This window comes from Aotus nancymaae, unplaced genomic scaffold, assembly GCF_030222135.1.
Source record: "Aotus nancymaae isolate 86718 unplaced genomic scaffold, 86718_ANA_hifiasm-v0.15.2.pri h1tg000072l, whole genome shotgun sequence".
In the NCBI taxonomy this organism is placed as follows: domain Eukaryota; kingdom Metazoa; phylum Chordata; class Mammalia; order Primates; family Aotidae; genus Aotus; species Aotus nancymaae.
This window is the reverse complement of record NW_026988487.1, coordinates 18,191,744-18,205,261: the sequence shown is the minus strand read 5'-3', so window position 1 is coordinate 18,205,261 and position 13,518 is coordinate 18,191,744. Positions and strand designations below refer to the sequence as shown.

At 45.5% G+C, this 13,518-nt stretch overlaps 1 protein-coding gene across 2 annotated transcripts in view; it reads left to right on the top strand.

Moving 5' to 3' along the window:
- The window catches only part of ASIC2 (acid sensing ion channel subunit 2), a 1,063,183-nt gene that overhangs the window by 795,817 nt on the left and 253,848 nt on the right, over positions 1-13,518 (top strand). The gene's annotated exons all lie outside the window — the stretch shown is intronic.

Sequence of the window (13,518 nt, the reverse complement as noted above, 5' to 3'; positions counted from 1 at the left end):
TCAGATAAAGCAGCTTGGCTTCTGAATGCCTGTGTTGTTTCCCTGGCATCAGCTGTGGACTTGAGCTCTGCACTCTCTGGCCCTTCTGGGGTTTCCTGAGCCAAAAGAAGGGAGCCTTCCCAGTAATTGGGTGGGATGCAAAACTGTGAGGCTGAGCTATCTGGGTACTGGGGATTGGAAGAAGAACCAGAGGGTTGGAACAGGAACCAACAGAGGCCAATCCAAAGTACACTGCAAGAACAAGGAGCAGTAGCTGTCTCTCTGGCAGATGGCATGGTTCAGGGGAGAGTGCCAGGCAGACCTCAGCTAGGGGCTTTGGTGCTGCCATTTCCTAGCTGTATGCCTTGGGCAGACACTTTGCTCCCTGAGCCTCTGGTAATAAGTCCTGCCTCAGAGAGCTGGGATGAAGATAACATGTGGGCAATAACTGGCACATGCCTGGACAGCAGTAGGTGCTCGATAGAGAAGAGCCATTGTCATAATGTGGATAAAGTGCTCAACTCAGTGTCTTGGCATCTGATGGTAGCAGTTGCTAATTACTATTCATATAATTACCATATCTTATTATGACCACTTACCTGAGTGGAGATATATGCTCATTTTCTAGTTCATTCATTCAATCAACCAATGTCTCTTGAAGGTCAACTATATACCAAGTTCTGTACCAGCTGCTGGGGGAATAAAAATAAATAAGGCTTGGTACATGCCCTCCGGAAACTCTCAGTGATGTTAAAGACAGAGAAGTGTGAACAGATGCCACGAGCATACAGAGGTGCTGTGTGGGCTCCGAGGATCAGACTGAGGATCTTCGATGGTTTCTTGGAGGAGGTGGTGTCTCAGCTGAATCTTGAAGAATAAGTAGGAGCTACAAAGTAGAGAAGGAGAGAAAGAGGACTTCAGGATGAGGGGACAGGAGTCCAAATGCGGGAGTACAGAGACAAGAGATAATGAGATTGAACACATGCCTTCTAGGGCCCAAGCCTAGAGGGAGGGGCTGGACGTGCTGAGATGGGAGCTGGGCTGAGGGGTGATGATGCCATGGTGTAGTGGGTGCCTGGAGACCAAACTCAAGTTTTTGGACTTTGCAGCAAAACTTTGACTTCTTTCACTACTGGTTGTTAGGCTGTGGGGAGAGACCTTCTCTGTGTCCCAACCACCCCAAATGCCACCGTGTTCCTAACTCTATGAGGGCTCACTCCTCCCTGTACCCTTCCCTATTGCCCAGCCCCCTTTGCAAGAGTTAACCTTGGGTTCAGATTTTGGACTACTCATATGTACTGAAAGCCAAGAAAACAGCATTTAGTTTTATCACATTTTGTCACATCAGACAAGCTGGCTGCTACTTGCCAGGACAGAAAGCAAGAAATCATTTCAGCAACATATTGTTTAAAATCAGCTAACTCTGTTGAAATGGCATTAGGCCAGGCAGTCCAGTAGTTGGGAGGATGGATAGATTTAAGGAATCAAGAAAGATACTTTTGTCTTTAGAGAAAGAGGAATAAATGAGCTAATACATGTGAGGGGCCTAGACCCATTCCTGGCTCTAAGTAAGCACTCAAGAAATGTGAGCTATTTCCTTTATTATGACTTTCAGTGGGCATTTTAAGTGAAGGACAAAGGCAAATAGCATTGGGCAGCTGTGATGTGCCAGACCCTGGCTGGGCATGTTTCATGTCATCTCAATTCTCTACAATAACCCTGGAAGGTTGTGTGAAAATCTACATTTTACAAATGAGGGAACTGCAGTGCTGGGAGCATCTGTAATCCACCTAAAGTCACAGACTCAGCAGGTAACAAAGCTTGGATTTGAATCCAAGTCCTCATGACTACAAAGGTACTTACACGTTCTGCAGCTGCATGAGGAAGGAGTGCATCAGTAGGAGGCGGGGTGTATCCTGGGAAATCCAGCCCAACCTCAGCTTTTCCCTGGCCAGCTGAGTGACTTTGGCCTCAGGATCCTCCTCTGTAATATGAGGGCATGAGCCAAATGACCAACGGGATTTAGCTGAAAAGTTCTCTATTCAAGTGGGCAGTCGGGGGAACAGAGAGCTCAAATAGTGCAGATGGCGTGAGTTTTTCAGCCAAACATTTCTTTTCTTTGCAGAGCTGAAACAGTAATTAAGGGGGAAATGTACAAGTTATTGAAGTGCTAGAGACAGGATGGTGATTAAATAGACATTTATACAAGGAACATGAAAAGACCTCCACCAGTTATTTGACTTCAGGGAAATCAGTTTAGGGAATCAAATGTAAACTCTGTTCAGGTCTGCGGATATCCAAATTGACCAATGTCAGGATGATTCTGATAGTGGCTATTTTGGGGCCACTGTGGCCAGTCATGAAGGCATCAATCAAATGTCTGACCAGTGAAGAAGGGCTGGAGGAATAGCCAGGACATTTGCTTTGTGTGTCAGTCGCCTTCATTCCCTAAGTGATTTGCTTAGATGAACTACTCAGATATTCAATGAACCAATGCACATTAAGCACCTACTGTGTGCCAGGCGCTGAGCCACCACGATGACTATAAGTCTGATGTGTTTCTGGTAAATAGGCCTGCAACAGTCAATGTGCCTCATCGGAGTGACTGAGTCTAAAAGGAGCTGCCTGTTATACAGGGAGCGGGGCAGGAATGAAACAGCCTAGGGTTTGTATTGGGTACCTATTACATAAACAGTCACATTCAACTTTAACAGCATGAACAAGTGTCATGGAACCTTGCTTACAGATGATAAAGTTGAGGCTCAAGGGAGGTACAAAGTCACCCATCTGGGAAGTAGCAGAGTCGAGATTCAACCAAAGATCAGTCCAGCTTCAAAGCCCGTGTTCTTTCCTATGGCTCCATTCTGCCAACACTCAGAGATGCTGATAAGAACAAATCCTTTCATAGAGGGTACCACCATTCACAGTCTTCCAAGCCTTGAAGTTTTTTCACCGCAAGTTTCTGTAGGCCTTGGAGAGTCATCCTGGGTTCCAAGACCTACAACCCTGAGAAGGAAAGACAGTTCTTAAGAGGACAAGATCAGTAATGAACCTGCATCTTCCTCTGCTGTCAGACAAACAGGGGAAGAGACGTAGATCTGTAGAGGAGAACCTGCCCAGGAATTGGGAAGGGTTTTAATTGTGCCACAACCTCAACTAAATTACTGTTTTCATTCTTTCAAGGACACTGGTAACTCGAAGTCTTGGATGAGGAAATGGGGCCAAATTGAGATCCAGCTCAGGCCTGTGCTAACAAATAGATGACTCACTCATAATTGGAACATGAATTGTTGGTAAAACAAACAGAAGCTGCTAACGTACTCAGGAAGTTCGTTCTCCTGAGCATGTCAAATAACTCCCCTGACACCATTGTTTATACTATTAATTTGCCTAGTAAATTGTTTCCTCCGATTCCACACACATTTATTGAGCTCCTTCTTTCTGCCAGACACTTTTACATTCATTATTTTATTTCAGCTGACAACAGAGCAGAGAAAAACATGTTCTTTTGTCCCTGATACCAAAAAGAGAACTGAGGCACAGAGTGGTTCAGTACCTTGGCCAAGGCCACAGAAACCCTGATCTTAGGATTCCAAAGCCAATGCACTAGAGCACAATTGTTCCCACAAAGAGATCTTGCTGCAGCTTTGGCCAGACAAACCAGCATTTGTAATCAGCACAAGCTTAATTTATTATACCTGGAGAGGATGTGATAATGTACATTGCTATCTCTGCAGCAATGGAGGATGCTGATTACAGTCTATTGCCTGCCTAACTCCAGAGGTGGGAGTGACTTGCCCAAGGTCACTCAGCACAGGGATACAAGAGCCAACATTTGAATTGAGGTCTCCTAAGGGTCCATCTGCCTTTTCTTCCTCCAGCATCTCTGTTGCTGGTCAGTGTGGGTTTGAGATTTCACCTGCCCTGGAAGATTTTCTTAGGGAAAAAGTGATGGGCTTGTGAGTACTTTGCAGAAAAGAACTGGTACTGAACTGTTGCAGCACGCTCCAATTGGCAGTGGATGGTTGGGGAGTCATTCGGGCGCTACACTTCTCAAACTTCAGCATGTCTGGGTTACTAGGCCCTCAACAGAGACCTTGATTCAGCAGATTGGGGCAGGGCCTGAGATGTGCATTTCTTTTTTTTTTTTTTGAGACAGAGTTTCGCTCTTGTTACCCAGGCTGGAGTGCAATGGCGCGATCTCGGATCACCTCAACCTCCGCCTCCTGGGTTCAGGCAATTCTCCTGCCTCAGCCTCCTGAGTAGCTGGGATTACAGGCACGCGCCACCATGCCCAGCTAATTTTTTGTATTTTTAGTAGAGACAGGGTTTCACCATGTTGGCCAGGATGGTCTCGATCTCTTGACCTCGTGATCCACCCACCTCGGCCTCCCAAAGTGCTGGGGTTACAGGCGTGAGCCACCACGCCCGGCCCGATTTGCATTTCTAACAAGCTCCCAGGTGGTGCAGATGCTGCTGGTCTACAAACCACACTCGCTTTGAGAGACAAGGCTATGGGCTCCTGGAAGCCCTGTGAATGCTGATAACCAGGGGTCCCTGTGGATCAGCCATATCTGATTCATTGGATCTATAAAAGCCCATGTGGGATGAGCATTCTAGAGTGAAGCAAATAAGTGGGCCTGGGGGAGAGGTGCTGGGCTCCCTAGTGAACCCGGGAGGATATGCAGTATCAGAAGCATCAGTGCTCTGGGAGCAGCCCTCTGTCACACCAGAGCAGGGTTAACAGAAAGCCAGGGCCTAGCTGGAGCATCAATCAAACCAAAGTGCAAAGGCCATGTGGTAGGCTGAATGATGGCCCTTCAAAGATGCCCATGACCTCATCCCTAGAATCTGTGAATACATTGCCTTATGTGGCAAAAGGGACTTTGTAGATGTGATTTTTAAGTTAAGGATTTTGAGATAAAGAGAATATCCTGGGTTATCTGGATGAACCCAGTGTAATCATGGGTCCTTAAAAGTGACAAAAGGAGGCAGAAGAGTCAGTATTGGGGGGGATCGAACTGCAGAAGCAAAAGTCAGAGAGAAAGAGGCCAGGCGCAGTGGCTCATGCCTATAATCCCAGCAATTTGGGAGGCCGAGGCAGCAGATCACTTGAGGTCAGAAGTTCAAGACCAGCCTGGCCAACATAGTGAAACCCCATCTCTACTAAAAATACAGAAATTACTGGGCCTGATGGCGGGCACCTGTAGTCCCAGCTACTTGGGAGGCTGAGGTAGGAGAATCACCTGAACCTAGAAGGTGGAGGTTATAATAAGCCAAGATTGCACCACTACACTCCAGCCTGGACAACAGAGCAAGACTCTGTCACACACACACACACATACACACACACACACACATACACACACACACACAAAGTCAGAGAAAAATAGATTTGAAAGTGTTACATTGATGGCTTTGACAATGGAAGAGGGACCACAAGTTAGGGAAGATGGGCGGCTTCTAGATGCTGGAAAAGCCAAGGAAACACATTCTGCCCTAAAGCCTCCAGAGGGAACACATCCTTGTCGGCACTTCGATTTTAGCCAGAAAGACTCATTTCAGACTTCTGACCTCCAGAACTATAAGATAATAAATGTATGTTGTTTGAAGCCAGTAAGATTTGTGTAATTTGTTACAGCAAGAATTGGAAATTAATAGAGGCCTCATTTGTTTCTGCTGTATAAAACACTTTCTATTATAGACCTGAATCCATGTAATGAATGAGGCTGGGTAATTTTGGAGCAGGATCTATCCAAAACTCAAGAAAATAAAAGAATTTGTAACAAACCCGCATCTAGTTTCAGAAATAGCTTGAGAGTATTTTAACCATGCTTACATAATGCAAGATTGGGAATTTGGACTCCAGAAACTTAGAAAGGAGGTGGTTAGGGGGAGTAGAAAGAAGATTGCCTCAGGAGTCAGACTCAAGTTCAAATCCCAGCTTTGCCAGGTATTGTGTTGACTAGGTGGCTGTTAGAGAGCTGCTTACCCTTACTGAGACTCATTTGGCTCATACCCTCATATTACAGAAGAGGATCCTGAGGCCACCCAGTCATTCAAGGCAAAGAGACGGGGGATTGGACTTCCCAAGACACACCCTGCCTCCCACCAATGCGTTCCTTCCTCATGTAGCTGCAGAAAGAGCATGCACGTTTGCAGTCATGAAGACTTGAGTTCAAATCCAAGACTTGTTTTAGAATAAGCTTTTGTTTCCTCATTTGCAAAACAGAGACCATACTTTTCATGTAGGGCTGTTTCAAAACTTAAAAATAATCTGTTAATCCCTTTAAACATTGAGAGCCAGCCATAGGCTAGTGTTTGTGGATAAATGTTGAGTGTAAACACAGAAAGTGTTCCTACTCTCTTGTATGTAAAAAGCACAGCACAGGTGTGTAGGTGCTAAATAAATGTGAGCTATCACTATCATCTTCATCATCCTTATCATCATTAAAATAGGAGATTCCCCTCAATTCTTCCAAGAAAGACTTTTAAGGCCCTAGAAGAGTAGACTTCAATGGTCTCCTATATAATGTTGCAATTCTAGCCAAGAAACATTATGTTGTTTTCATATCACATCTCTCTGGGTAGGTCAGAGCCTTTTTGTGTTTCTTCCCCATTCAGTACTCCAATCAAAATTAAAAATCGGAGAGGGAGATTGAGTTGCTCGAGGTCACACCGCAGGTCACTGGGAAGCTTGAAATAGACCATAGGGAGATTCATACTTATGCCTACAGTCGACACTTTTGTATCACAGCAGTATCAGTTTGTTCCTCTGTAAACTCTGCCTTCTTCCAAAATATGTATTCTGGCCAGCCCCTTCTGATTCTGATGGCATATCTGATCTGAAAGTTGTTGATACTCTGATCTTTCAAAGTGAAGGGTTTAATCTTCTCTTGGAACCCCTCCCAATGAAAATTATTTTCCCACTTTGAAATGGCACGGGCATCCACTGTGAACTCACATCCATAAATCTAAGCCTACTGCTCAGGAAAGCAGATGAGGTTTGATTCTGCTTCTCAGCACAGTCTCAGAGAAAATTATGGAAAGAATTTGATTTATAGAAGCACCTCAAAGGCTCTGGAGTGAGACACGTGTTTATTCACTTTATTACCATTTATTTTACACTATCTCTTTACGCTCCCTGCACATGGATTTGAAAGACGATTTGGATAGATGCTTATGACCTGCCAGACTGCGTGGCCCTGTTGAGGCACATGGCTCTCTTTGGTGATGCTGCCAGCATCTCACATTGGGGGATCCTCATACCAGCACTGAGGATCAGGCCCAGCCTCTAACAAACGGACGTGGAGACTTTAGCCCAGAGTTCTTGCCTGAACTTTCCCAGCTCTGTGTTTGTATGGTACTTGGTGTGGATCTCCAGCTGCAACCACAGGATGTATACAGGCAGGCTTGATTTAAGATTCAAATATCTCAGAACAGCTGGGGATATTTAACATCGCTATAATTACATTACATTTTTGATGTGCATGGAGTGAGAGCCTTTTTTGTTGTTGTTGAATATTCTATGAGCATCAAATATTTTAACCAGCCGGGGAAACGACTGCATTTTTCACATCCAAGTAGTTTCGTTTCTATAATTCCGGCCTGGGATGAGTGTCTCGGGCTTTCATCTTTTTCCACGTCTTTGGAACAGCAAGAGCAATGTCTCCTATGCTCTTTGGTGGGCTATGATGCTAGGGAAAGATGAAAATGGAGCAGGAACGTGTAGGCAGCCCCTGTGTGCCAGGAGTGAGGAGGGCTCAGCTCACCAAAAGTGGACTTGCTAATCAGTGATATAGCTGAGATCTCTGCAAAGGCAGTTCTGGCAACTTAGGTGGAATGAGTTACCAGGAAGTGGGACACAGGAGAGGGATAAAGGAAGGCTACTGTGTACATGGCTCTGTGCCTCCCACTTGTTATCTTCATTAATCCTCGGGACAACACTCTGGGGTTATGCCCATTTTACCAATGAGGAAACCGAAGCTCAGAAGGTTAATGGAAAAAGTGGTGTTGAGGACCTGTGCCTCACACTCTTAAAAGGTAGCATTTGGAATATTTGATGCACACCCCAACTAATTTTAAAAAATTTATAGAGTTGGGGTCTTGCTATGTTACCTAGGCAGGTCTCAAACTCCTGGGCTCAAGCAATCCTCCCGCCTCAGCCTCCCAAAGTGCTGAGATTACAGGTGTGAGCCACCATGCCGGACTAGAATTTTTAAATTTATGTTGACCCCTGACTACCTCACTCCCATTGCCCCTCTCTCCTGCTCCATGTTCCAAGAATTCTAACCAGCCAACAAGGCAGGAAAGCACCTACTACCTTGACCAACCTCTCTCTTCCCACCCTCCTGGATTTATGAATTCATGGGCCAAAGTCACAAAGCTAAGTCATTGATGAGCTGCTTATCTCTATTCCAAGGAATTTTCCAGCTTCCATGTCCTTGCTTCCTTCCCCCTGGGTGCCCCGATCCACTGTCTCTGCCTCTGATGCCCTGTCTATTCTAGACGGCTGGGTGCTTAGATATGCCCAGAATATCCTGGAAGGATGCCTGAGATCTGATAGTGGGCTGCCTCTGAGGAGGGGCCTAGAGGATGGGGTGTGGAAGGAGAGAGGGAGTCCTGCTTCTTACTCTGCACCCTTATCTATTACCCGAATATTTTTAGCCATGTGTGTGTATAACTACAACAAATCAACACATAAGAGAAAAGAAAAATGCTGTTTCTAAAAATCTCATCTCTTCTGTGGTTATCTCAGGCCACTCTTCCATATAAATCATCTGTAGGCAAAGGGGTGCTTTCCATCCTTTCAGCCACACTAAATTCACTTTGTTTATGCCCCTCTGATGACCCTTTCCTTTCTCGGTCTTTTATTGAGATCCTATGCATTGACTCAGGTTCCCCTTCCTCAGCTGTCATCTCCTTGAGGGCAAGGGCCATGTCTGGCTTTATCCTGTAACTGTCCCAGCACCTAACGTTGTGCCTTGTAAGTGACAAGTTTACTGTCTGAATATTGAATTGTTGAAACAGGCAAAAAGGATGGTGCCACCAAAAAAAAAATGTGGATTAGTTTATTAATTCATTCAAAAAAGAGTTATGGCAAAGGGATCCCGGGGGATATAGGATACACAGGGAAATGGAGCTGACCCTCCCTGCACAGAGTCCTCATCTGGCTCTGTGCTTTCCAAGTCTCCCTGAAGATCAGAACCTTGGGGAGGGCTGGTATAAAAATCCCTGGCTCCAAACCAGAGCTATTGAATCAGAATTTATAGGGGAGAAGCCCATCAATCTTTTTTTTTTTGAGGCAATGTCTGGCCCTGTCGCCCAGGCTGGAGTGCAGGTGTGCAATCTCAGCTCAGGCAATCCTCTTGCCTCAGCCTCTCAAGTAACTGAGAGTACAGACACACACCACCATACCTAACTGGTTTTCCATGGGTCTATTTTTAACAGACACCCCCAGGTGATTAAGGATTTTAGAAAAACATTGTATTTTGGGGGTTAGAGGAGCAGATAATATATAAGTAAACAGATAGATAAATGAACAAGACTGCTTCCAATATTCATAAATGCTGTGAAGGCAAAAAAATAAAAACAAATGAATAAGGGCATCTGATAGCATCTGATAGGGAACGCAGGGTCTGCGTGAAGCCGGGGAGCAGGGGAGAATTGATTCTCTGAGGAAGCAACATCTTCGCTGAGATCAGGAAGATGAGAAGGGGAAGTTATGCAGAGATCCAGAAAAGCATTCCAAACAGGGAAACAGCCAACCAAAGGCCCCAAGTTGGGAAAGGATCTGCCTTCTTCCTTCCCACACTGGAAAACTCAATTCCAGTCACTCAATCTCTTGTTCTTTGTACTGTGGGTACATCTGGCTCCTTCCAAAATGTGGCTGCCTCTCTCACCCACACAGTGTGAGAGAACAGCATGATTCTAGCAGCTTTGGAAATATTGACCTCCGGAATGCTAATGTAACATAGCTTTCAGTCCTTAGGCCGAATTTTCCTTTAAAAAAGTGACTCCAAGTGAGTGGAAAAAAACTGCAACAGGAAGAATCCAATCACAGATCCCTGTCTAAGGGCAGCTCGGTGAAACCAACTTAGGCCCTTTTCTTTGGAGTATTCCATTCTGGGTAATTAGCACCACGTTCCTCTGCTGATTAATCTTCATGAGGGCAAAGGTCTTAAGCCTTTGATGTTCAGACAGTTTCCTCATTCAGCCTCCAAAAGGTTAGGTCAGGATGGCTGGTTGCCCACAGCAAAAACAGACCCTTTCACTGGCATTGTGTTTCGCAGAGAACTTGCAAATCTTTCACTTCTGTTCATCTTCCTGATAACCACGTGGTATAGTAAAGCAAATCGAATTGTTCCTGTTCTACAGATGGAGTAGCTACAGCCCAGAGAAGAGAACTGACACGCCCAAGGTTACTCAGTGTGTACCAAAGCCAGGGTGCGCTGACTCCTGTTCCAGAACTTCCCTGACTCATGGTGGTGAATTGCCACTGGGAGTTTAAATCTGTGTCCTTCTCCAGGCCTCAATGCCAGTGTCACCTCCCAGGGGAAGTATTCCGTGATCCCAGTGGAGAGCACTGTGAACCTGGGCACAAGGACTTGAATCCTTGGCTGAGGGAGCAGGGCCCACAGTGCTACCTGGGTCATCTATAGACAGAATTTCTCAAACTTCATTAACTTTTACGTGCATGAGAATCACCTAGGAATATTGCAAAAATGCAGATTCTGACTTAGTAAGTGGAGCCTAAGATTCTGCATTTCTGTCAAGCTCCTAAGTGACACCAATACCACTAGTACATGGGCCACATTTTATGTAGCAAGGACCTACAAGGCTGGAGGCAAAAGCAGGATGGAATAAGAGAGAAAGAAGGACTTCTGTCCCCAGACAGACCTGGGTGCATATCAGCCCTACCACTTTATTTCATTACAATAAATCATCCCTTTTGGACAGAGTTCAAAGTAGGCCCACCTTGTCACGGATCCTGCTCTGAGAAAGCAAAGCTGCTTCTCCCAGGCTAGACCTTCAGGCTGCTGCTGCTCAGGTGTGCAGACAGCACAGCAATTGGTAAGTTTCTATTAAGGATACTCTTTCCTTTGTCTTTATATGATACCAAAATGACAAGTCGTTGAGGGAGTCCATGTGAATGGAGAAATGGCGACGGAGTCACACACCTCCAAAAGGAGTTAGTTCCTGCAAGGATGAGCTGCTAGGAATTTCTGCTCCCTTTTCTGATTTTGTGGATATCAGTAAATGTGACAATGACAGGTGAGAATCCAAGGAGAGCCTCTGGCTTGATCACAGTAATCAGTTTTTGTGTTTGAGCAGCATGTTGAATAGTTTTGTCTTTGAGCAGTAGCATGTTGCTACTGAGGAAGGAGAAAGTCTTCAATTAAGGGAGCTATGCCAGTAACAGGGCATTTCTAGGTAATGCAGCTGAAGGCTTCACTTTTGTTGCTGCAAGGCCATTAGTTAGAATTGCTAAGGCTGTTTGCAAACCATGCCTTAGCTTATTCATTCGGTTAATCTATTCATACCTTCATTTCTTTTTTCAGCCATTCATCCCTTTGCTCACTCTTTTATTCATTCACTGATTGCCCTTTGCTCACTCTTTCATTCATTCACTGATCGACAGCTTCATTTACTCATGTATACATTTACTGAGTACCTAATATATACCAGGCACTGTGCCAGGCTCTAAGGAATCAAAGTAATCTACTCCAAGTTATCAAGTCAATCTCCCCTGCCCCCATAGTATCCTATATCCAGCCAACAAACTAGACCCCTCAATGGCCTCTCCAGTTTAGTGCTGAAAAACTGGACCAGCCATTTATTATCTTTTGTTTGAAGATCTTCCCTGCTTAAAGTTGTCATGTGGTTCCCTGTTGCCTGCAAGATAAGGCCAAGCACCGAAGTAATCTCCAGACTCTCACCCCAACACATGCATTCCGCCATGGTGAGCTGCTGGGATTCACTGTATCTACCATGCTCTTCCCAGCCTTTGCATATGCTGGTCCCTCGGTCTGGAATGTCCTGCAACCCCCTTGTCTACCCTGTGCTGCATACAGCCACTGATCCCCAGAGAGACTACCCTGGAGTGGGTAAGAGTAAGGACTCCCGAGTTCAAGTCTTCACTTCCCCGTAGACAGATTTTTACGGAAGTCTCTGCAAGCAGTTTCACGTCCATCTCCATTTGGATTTGCACAACTCTAGGGAAAGGTAACAAAAGAGTTGTAAATCACAGGCAAGTGGAGTGACTTGCTCAAGGTCACAAAGCTAGCAAGAGTCCCAGGTCTAAGCTACAACCTAGTTCTCACTCCCTTCTCAAGGCGGATGCTAGTTTACAACACACACAAAGACGACGTTAGCCACTGGGAGTCATTCATTGATACCTGTAGGCATTTTTATTACTTTCCACTGAAGCCTGGAAGAATCTGCTCTGGCCGGACAAGTAAGCTGTAGAGGAGAACTGAGGTTATTGTGTGATGATTCAGATTTTCAAAAAAGAGGTTTTGCCTGAGATATTTAAATAACTCAGTTACTGCCACCCCATCCAGGAGAGGACAACCAGGCGGTGGTATATGACTTCTGGGTGGGAGGGGAATTGTGTGGGAGGCAAGAGTCAGGCTTCCAGAGAGAAATTAGCATTTTGTATTTATTACTTTGGCTCGCAGGAATGCCGCAGGGACAGGCTTGCTAATACATTGGATAATTGCCTCAGTTCACTTCATTTTACAGTGTGTCGACCAGCCTAGGTGCAGACTTGCAGGACATGATTCAGCCCAGGCCTCCCAGGAACTCAGAGCTCTCTCTGGGAGCATGAGGTACTGGTGAGGAGGCATGGGGTGTGGGAGAAGTGAGGAAGTACCAGGTATCCTGAGGTACCAGGGGGCACCTGGATCATCTGGTCACTTTCACCACAACTGGAGAGTGATGAGAGTAGAGGAAGGGTCCCAAGCTGGGAACCAGGAGACCAGAGTTACTCTCTACCACTAACCGCTGGGTGACTCTGGATCCTTAGCTGCCCCTCTCTGGGCCTCTGGTGCCCATCTGGAAAATAAAGAGATCATAAGTCAGGATTTTTCAACTCTGGCTGCACATTAGAATCATCTGGGGACATTTTTTAAAAAAATACTAAAGCCCAGACTCAACCCCTAGAGATTCTGATTTCATTGGCTTGGGGTCAAGACCAAGCATGGGTATTTTTTAGCTGGAGTTGAGTCACGAATCTATGCAGTCTTTCTTAGTGTGGACGTTCTAGGAGTCTGTGTTGACAAAAAAAGCAACAAGTCAGTGACCTTGAGTTCCAGGGTCACTTGCTTCCATGTTTAGATCTTTGCTATCAGTTATTTGTACCTGCTGTACTATCTCTCCCCAGTTAGGTTTCCTCTCATCAGTGAATGTTTGAGAGCTATACACTAGGAGGCAGGAAGCTTCTCTTCTGGTCTTTTTTGTATTCACTCTATGACCATGGGCAAATCAATGTTGGCTCCCTGGGCCTCAGTTTCCTCATCCGCAGCTAATGAGAAAGCA